At 42.7% G+C, this 9,418-nt stretch overlaps 1 long non-coding RNA gene across 1 annotated transcript; it reads left to right on the top strand.

Annotated features, from left to right (window-relative positions):
• Positions 6,546-8,543, top strand: LOC109839750. Its single transcript, XR_002246732.1, has 3 exons — positions 6,546-6,837; positions 7,808-7,920; positions 8,506-8,543. It is a non-coding gene; the product is annotated as an uncharacterized LOC109839750 (long non-coding RNA).

Consider the following 9,418-nt stretch of genomic DNA (forward strand, 5'->3'; position numbering starts at 1 on the left):
AACCTCTAATCACTCCCGATTATTTTTAATCCAACTATATTCAAAATCACTCATAGACTCAAAATACTTCACTCAACACTGTATTCCAATGTTTTAAACCTATTTACTTTTTAAAAAGTTGTATTGCCTAAATGTTAATGCTCAATATCACACAGCCAAATAATCCAGAAGAGGATGGTTGCGGGGTGATGAAGGATGATGGAGGACCCGCTCCCTTCTTTGACTTTATGCTTGGTTCTTGAACGAGTGCTTGATGTCCATGCTGCACAAACAAGAAGAACCAGTAGAGGGCGGGGACCGGTTCCCCCGTGGTTTCTCCGACGGTCAAGTTAGTGAAACTCGAATGGGGAAGGGGAAGATCAAGGACCGATGTGGTTCTTAAGGTTGCAAGGTGCATGCCCAGAGGATCTACGTGAGCCCCTCTGTTTGAACGAAGAACTGTGTGTTCTTGCTTTTGTGTCATCTATGCTTTAGGGAGTTTTAGATTGTTAACCTCATTTTTTTCTCACTATAGCGAATAGCATTTGTATAGAAAGAGGATGATCCTCGGCAGATTGATCTGTTCGGCCATGCAAAATGGTGGTGATAAAATATGAGCTGGAAGGTGAATCATCACTCGCTTTACAGGTGTCGACTAGCGACTGGAGGGAAGTCACTTCGTCACGGAAGAGGGTGTCTCCGTATTTTCCGAGAAGTGATTGATAGCGTGGCAGAAGGCACGTGGGCATACTAAATCATCCCTCGCTTTACAGGTGTCGGCTGGCGACTGGAGGAGAAGTCATTTCAACATGGGAGAGGGTGTCTCCGTATTCTCCGGGAAGTGATTGAGCTGACAAGTCATGGAGACCTATCATGCCAAAATCTAGATAAGTCTTGTCCGAGGTGGATGGAGATGTCGACATATGCTCTGGGATAGAGGCTTGGAGATGGGATCGAATTCTTAATTTAATTGGTAGCAGGGATGTCTGTTAGACCCAAGAGGGGGTGATTAGGGTCTATTGCTAATCTAATCCGATTTTATGCTAATTAAAACTAATTAACAAGTTATCCTAGCAAATATAAATTACAACAAGATATGTGAGCTAGGATAAGTGATATACAGAAGGGTAAATAAAATAAACAAGATAGTGGATGATATAAATAATAAGCAATGGACAATGGCGACAAGAAATATAAACATAAGAGAAGTGCGTCAAAGCAAACTCAAACACACGATATGATCACGGAGTTCGGACCTTCCGTCCTACATCTCCGCTCCCCACTCCCGGGGAGAAATCCACTATCACAACCGGGTTTTCTACGCTCACCCGAATAACGTTTACACCTCACAATGTCGGTTTTCAACGCTCACCGATCAACGTTCACAAACACTCACAATGTCGGTTTTCAACGTTCACCGATCAACGTTTACACTACACACCTCACAATAACAACAAATAATTTGTTCTCTAATACAATGCGAGAACTCAATTAAAGCTCACACTCAATTGTTACAACTCTCACCAACCCAAATATACTATGTATGAAAATATAATAAGCTCAAATGGGTGTGTGTAAACAATGAGTAAAATCAAATCAAACCATACTAAACTCAAATATAAATACTAGCTTAATAGAATGATAATCAAACAATACAAAATGTAAAGCTAGATAGAGTTTAGAAAACTTCTCCAATAAATGACAAGAGAGAGAGAGATGGATTGAAGCTCAAATTCAATGAATTGATCCCCACTTCCTCTTGTGGAATTCTTCACAAACCAAACCCTTAAACAAACTTAAAACCAAACTTAAAACAAACTTAAACCCTTATTAAACTCTTGTTTAAAAACTTCTTATTATTATTGAAAGATGAGAGCAATGGGGTATATATAGCCTCCCAAAATCTCAGCCAAAACCCCAAAGGAAATGACCAAAAAGCCCATAGAGAAACAACTGAGGAACTAGCCGTTGGAACCCAACGGTCAGTTCGGCGGGCGACCGTGGAAAACTCGCAGTTGACCGCGCTGGACTCCATCCGGTCGACCATGACGGTGGACCGTGAGAGCATCCGATCGATCGTCACGGTCGACCGCGAGCCTCTGAAAAACTTACTGAGTCTCTAGACTCATGGGCGGTCGACCGTGGCGGTCGACCGCAAACAGACACATGAATTGACAGGTTTGAAAACTGTTTTCTGATTTTAAAACCATGTTTAAAAATATCAAACAAATTCTAAAAATATAAAACTTTGGGAAATGATTGTAGACATGATAATACATATGCTACAAAGACTGGTTTTCAAAAAGGACCTCTCAAATAAAAAATATCATCATTTTGTAAAATAATCCAAAACATGAAAATGTAAACATATGAGTTTTTACATTTTAGCTTAACCATGTTTTGAAACATTACAAAATGATTATATAGACTTAATAAAAGATGTGTATGGTTGTTATTAAGTCCATAAACCAAGAAAACAATATTTTCACAAAATTGCATATTTTGCAAACATTTCAAAAGTAAATATGATTTCATTGAACTAAATAAAATTGATATTTAATGAAATCATATATATGCATGTAAGTATGAAACAAAAATATGTTTTCTAATTATATTCAATTGTTTCATATTAAAACTTAAAAACTATCAAACCAAAACATATATGTATATATATAACTATATATATACAAAACCAAAATGTGTATGTGTGTATATGATTGAGCTTAAAGTACTAACACACATAATATAAAACCTAAAACTAAATGTTACCCAAGCAATCTTGATCTTCAATAAGCTTGACTTGGTACACTTTGCGGATGAAGCTTGAACTTGGATCTTCAACTTGAATTGCAAAGCTTCACTCCACTATTCCGTCAACCTCCATTGGATATGATTATGAAAGCTTGATTCCATTCATCCTTCAACATGTTGTTTGTCTACAATAAATAAGAAAACACAAATACTAGATAAATAACATTAGTGGTAAATTGTTTGTTAGTTGTTTGTCTACAATAAATAAGAAAACACAAATACTAGATAAATAACATTAGTGGTAAATTGTTTGTTAAACATCATCAAAACAAGAAGGCCAACAAAATACTAGATAAATAACATTAGTGGTAAATTGTTTGTTAAACATCATCAAAACAAGAAGGCCAACAATTTCCCTCCAGTTGCCTCTGAGAATTGCCCAGTGAGTGGTCGAGTACCCTAAGTAGGGTCGCCATTGATGATAGGGTCAACCGACACCGCCTTTCGCGTCGACTCAGTAATATCGGCTTGTCCGACTAGTTGGAATGTCGTCTCGTCTCAGCTAATAACCGTCTCTTGAGTCGATATAAAGATGTCGACTCGTATGGGAGGCCAGGATCTCTCATGCCGACCAATATCGCCTTTGGTATCGACACCAGATAGTCGACTTAATGAGTTGGTGGGGGCCGAGTCCTCTCTGATTATGTCTTGGGTTTATCCCTGATAAGGTACCAAGGTCTTGTAATTCGACCATCTGTCGTGCCTTGGGCTCACCTTGATAAAGAGCCAAGGGCTTGTAATTCGACAAAGGAATCAGATGCCTAGAACTTTTGATCGTTGACTAGGGCTCTCCTTCCCCTAAAGCCGAGAGACGACTGTGGGAGTCGGCCACAGAGATGAGTTTGTTTTGCTAGGACTCTCATTATATCATTTTGTAAATATCTATATCTTGGGTGAATGAACACCATAACACTAAAGACCCAAATTTTTAACCCCAATTTATTTTTGGACACACTCACTTTCAAATCACTCGTATACCAAAACACACACCAATTTATTTGTAAGTCCAATTTGTATTCTCATGTGCCAAACATAAGTAAAGAAAACAATGAAAATAATATCTTAATCCTGAAAAGTTAACTATTTTTCCTTTTTAACGAAAGGGTATATTTCAGGACTAAGAAGGAATTTTGTCTTTTTTTATATTTTTTATTTTCTTGCACGTGCTTACCTAGTGACACTTCAGAGTTGATGGTGATAATTTGAGGATAAAATGAGAAATATTCAAGTAAGATTTAGTGTTTTCGTCAAAAGTTACCTTCATCATTGATTTCATTAAAACTTCAAACGTTACAAATGAATTCAAACAACAAAAATAAAAATTACAACTTTCTTGAAAATAAACGCAAGATCCGTTTATCGTCTCTTGCTTGCGTGGGTCTTTAGCCTGTGACGGGGACGTCGATATCCGTGGACTACCTGACAATCAGATCTGATCCAGAAAAATCGGGCAGAGCTTCGTCGATCCGCGAGGAGATCTAGAAACTTGAAGCGCCTATCTCGGATAAAGCGAGATATTTGCTCTTCTTAGGATTACCGACGAGGGGTAATGCTAAGGAACCTCGACCACTCTTCACTGCAGCAGGGCTTCGCCAATTTCTCTCCAAAACTCCAGATCCTCCAAAAGTGAGGCCTAAGGCTTCTATTTATAGGCGACACCCCTGGGGTGTCCTCAAAAATCTAGGACACCCCTGGGGCGTCCCCAAAAATCTAGGACACCCCTGGAGCGTCCCCAAAAATCTAAGATACCCCTGAGGCGTCCCCAAAAATCTAGGACACCCCTGGGGCGTCCCCAAAATCTAGGACACCCCGTTGTAAATTCTTCGTCCGAACTCGGATCTTAGTGATTCGAATTGCGTTAGAATTCTAACGAAGAGTTCTATCAGCCCCGATGGTTGGATTATCTGTAGAATGAATGGGAAACGAAGGGCATTGTTTCCTTTGTAAACATTGCGGGGCTCCTGATTAGCCCGCACCTTCGTTATTCCGGAATTCTGTCAGCTCACGTAGTTCGTCGGTTCACTTCAAGCGTTCACCGACGTCAATCGAACTCCTGTGAACCGGATAGTGACGTTCACCGTCATTCCTTAACATTGAGCTGTTCGTAGAGACCTATAGGCAATTTTCGACGCCTACAGATACCCCCTCCAAAGCGTTCCGGACTCGTTTCTTTTATAGAAGATGCTGGAATACTTTGGATGTGATTGGTCTAGCCTTCAGTCGGCGTAAAGGACCTGTAGTTAGCTTCAACTCTTGGCTCCTTTGATTTTCGGTCTATTCGATGCTTTGACGAATAACCGAAGTTCTTCCGGCGCTGCGTTTATCGCCTGGCCGTCGTCGGAGTCTCGAGTCTACCACCAGTGAGTCGAGTTTGGCTTGTGTCATTGAGTTGACTTTGAACTGACTATCTCCGTCATATTGTGCTGACTTAGGATTTCAGATCACCGTATGTTGACTTCTTGTCGCAACGTGTTGACTGGCGTTGACCTAGGGTTACGCGTTGACCGGCGTTTGACCATAGGGTTTCGAACATCATACGTTGACTTTTTTGGTCGCAACGCGTTGACTGGCGTTGACCTAGGGTTACGCGTTGACCGGCATTTGACCGTAGGGTTTCGAACGTCATACGTTGACTTTTTTGGTCGCAACGCGTTGACTGGCGTTGACCTAGGGTTACGCGTTGACCGGCGTTGACCCTAGGGTTTCGAACGTCGAATATTAACTTTTTGTCGCAACGCGTTGACTGGCATCGACCTAGGGTTACGCGTTGACCGGCGTTTGACCATAGGGTTTTGAACGTCATACGTTGACTTTTTTTGTCGCAACGCGTTGACTGGCGTTGACCTAGGGTTACGCATTGACCGGCGTTGACCCTAGGGTTTCGAACGTCATATGTTGACTTTTTTGGTCGCAACGCGTTGACTGGCGTTGACCGGCGTTTGACCATAGGGTTTCGAACGTCATACGTTGACTTTTTTGGTCGCAACACGTTGACTGGCGTTAACCTAGGGTTACGCGTTGACCGGCGTTGACCCTAGGGTTTCGAACGTCGAATATTGACTTTTTGTCGCAACGCATTGACTGGCGTTGACCTAGGGTTACGCGTTGACCGGCGTTTGACCATAGGGTTTCAAACGTCGAATGTTGACTTTTTGGTCGCAACGCATTGACTGGCGTTGACCTAGGATTACGCGTTGACCGTCATTGACCCTAGGGTTTCGAACGTCGAATGTTGACTTTTTGGTCGCAACGCGTTGACCGGCGTAGACCTAGGGTTACGCGTTGAGCGGCATGGACCCTAGGGTTTCGAATCAACCTGAGGAGAACCAGTTTATACTCGTGTACTCGTGGGAGTTTCGGGAATTAGTTTAGCCTCGTGTACCCGTCGGAGGTTGACGGGTTATCCTTAAGAATATTATACATAATATTTTCCAGGAACTTCCCGTCAATTGTGAGAAATAGTTTAGACTCGTATTCTCATTGGAGTATAAATACGAGTGTTGAATACGTCGTAAAATATTCGAAAAGAAGTTTAAAATGCATATGAATTACCCTCGTGCGAACTAACATTTCGAGGCTCACACGCATTCGAATCAACAAATTAGGATTGGTCCGGCTCGGTTCAAATCAATTTGAGTTGGTTTGGGTCAAGTGGGCTTGGTTCATATGGGTTCGGTCCAACCCAAGAAACAATCCCCATTACAAAACCCGATCTCCTCCTTTTTCCCTTCTCTTTTGTTTCTTCGGTTCCCAAAGTTCCGTCCCCATTTTTTTCTTTCCTTTTTTTTGTTCGGTCCCCAGCAAGCAAAAAACCGCCCTCCCCTTCATTTTTTTTTCTTCGGTTTTGAAAACAGAGAACTTCCCCCTTCAACTTCGGTTTTGTGCTCTCCTTCTCCAAGGACTTCATCCTCTTCTTCTTCAAGCCTTCTAAACTCTTCAAAGCTTCATCTTTCCCTCATCCTCTCCAAAGCTTCAAGCAAAGAAAGTTGGGTTTGGAGGATCTTCATCAACAACAAAGTCTCCTCTTCAAGGATTCTCCAAGCTTTGGTAAGATCTTCTTTCCTTCATGCTTTAGATTGATTCTTTTCTCTTGAATCCTCCAAATTTCAAAACCCTAATTTTGGATTTGGGGAAATTTTAAATCTTGATTTTTGATTCTTGAAAGTTGGCCGAAAATTAGGATATGTATTCCCTCACCTTTGATTTCACTACATTCTTAATTTCATGCATATACATATGGCCGAAATTTGGGAGATGGATTGTGTGCAAAATTTAGGGAATTTGAGAGGGTATTTGGCCGAAATTAGGGCTGAAATTTTGGGGGGTGTATGTGTAAATATGAAACTGAAATTTGAAGGGCTTTTATGCAAATATATGGCTGAAATTTTGGGGGGTGTATGTGTAAATTTCGTTCAATGTGGTTTGAGGGGTTTATTTGCAAAAGAGCAACCCACAAAGTATATAGGGGGTTTATTTACAAAAGGACTGGAATTTTAGGGCTGAAATTCCAAAAGTTTAGATCACAAACCTACGACCAAAGTTTTGACAAAAGGACTGGAATTTTAGGGCTGAAATTCCAAAAGTTTAGATCACAAACCTACGACCAAAGTTTTGATAAAAGCATGTGGAAACCAAACCGAAATTTGTGGAGGGTCTTTTGCAAAATTGGCTAAATTCTACAAAAGGGCTTATTTGCAAAATTAACCAAAATTGTAGGGTATCGGGGGTGCTATATGATCAGATATGATGACCATGACCCAACTCGAGCGTGTTCTTGACCCGAATTTAGCCTTGAACACGAGGGGTATTTTGGGTATTTATACGAGGGGTATTTTGGGTATTTCACCGAAATTTATCATGATCATTGTTTTGCATGCACGAAATTTGTAGGTTTAATTAGACTTCAACTATAAAATCCTATTTATACATAGGATTTTAATTAAAGTTCTTAATTTCCCTTTTAAATTTCGCGTATTCATACTTTAGATTGTATCTGACTTGCTGCTTTTCATTGCAGGTTTCCGATGCCTCCACGCCGATCTCGACTTCCTAGGAGTCGATCCCATTCGCAGCCTAGCGAGGAAGAAGTTCCCGCAGCATCCTCCCCTCCAGCGGCTTCCTTTTTTGGGGGTGGGAATTTTTTCTTATTTTTGTATCCCCGATTGATCCCTTCGCGGGTCATGAAGGAAGAACCGACACCCTCCTTCGCGGGGGTCGAGGTTTCGGACTTGGTGGTTCTGTTATACCCTCGTTTGGCCCCTTCGCGGGTCATTCGGGAAGAGCCGACACCCCCCTTCGCGGGGGTCGATGTTTCGGACTTGGTGGTTTTGTCATACCCTCGTTTGGCCCCTTCGCGGGTCATTCGGGAAGGGCCGACACCCTCCTTCGCGGGGGTCGAGGTTTTGGACTTGGTGGTTTTGTCATACCCTCGTTTGGCCCCTTCGCGGGTCATTCGGGAAGGGCCAACACCCTCCTTCGTGGGGGTTGAGGTTTCAGACTTGTTTTGCTTGGTCAATTCAAGTCTTCTGGTATATTGGGGCGATCTTGTGTCGTCTTACACCTTATAGGTCGGTGTATGTTACCACGTTATTTACGTGATGATGCATACCGTTCTTCCAGTGTAGGACACTCAAAATCGTCTCTCCAATTATCCCGTGACTGATCTTATCTCGCTTTTTATGAGCTTTCTGACTCTATCCTTGTGTTTTGTTGCAGTCGAGTTCCCCGCGGGCAGCCTTCCTCCTCATGCTAATACTGGTTGTAGCCGGGAGGTCTTCTCTTCAGCTTCCATTAGGCAGGCCGTTAGTCCACTCCCTCAGTTTGACAGAGATCGCTCCGACGAATCCTGTCGTTTGATACGGGATGGAGGGCGTCATTGCTTACGCCAGCTGATTACGGACGCCTCCTTCACTGCAGATTCTACTTCCACTCAGGCTTTAAAGAAGCCCGGTTTCCTGTTCGGGGATCACACGGAGGATCCTGCTACGTTGACTCTTACTGAGGAGCATTGGCTGAATCTTCATGAGGGAGCTCTCCTGTATATTCCCTCCATTCCTCGTCAATATTCTTTCACCCATTTGGAGGGACATGCCGTGGAGCGACAGATGTCTTGGCATCTTACCTATGATGCTGAGCGAGTTCAGTGTGGATATACCTCTCATCATAAGATTCCTGGTTCTACTGGATATCATGATATCCGCGGTCTTCGACCAGGGATTATGGGTCTTGACACTGCACCCCCAGGCGAGGTATCAGCAGCTGCTCCTACTGTGAAGAATCGTCTGGCTCATCTTGGGAGAAGGTTACCTCCACCAGATTACAGATGCTATGGTTGGGCTTTCTCACAAGCCAAGGGATGGTGGACACGCATGACCAGTTACGTCTTGGGGCGCTGGGAGAAGGATTTGAAGAGCAGAGGATTGTATGCACCTATACGGGCCACCATGTACGGACTTCCGGTCAGCTGCCGCCATTTCTTGGCGTTGTTGGAGACATACATGCCCGACAGTAACACGTTCATGACCAGCGGCGGAGAGTTAGGGTTGGCCTTACATGAGATGTATCAGGTTTCTGGTCTTCCAATGGGGGATTGTCCATATCAGGAGTACTTTCCCTCGAACCAGCAGTT

The sequence above is a fragment of the Asparagus officinalis genome, chromosome 4, assembly GCF_001876935.1.
Source record: "Asparagus officinalis chromosome 4, Aspof.V1, whole genome shotgun sequence".
Taxonomy (NCBI): Eukaryota; Viridiplantae; Streptophyta; class Magnoliopsida; order Asparagales; family Asparagaceae; genus Asparagus; species Asparagus officinalis.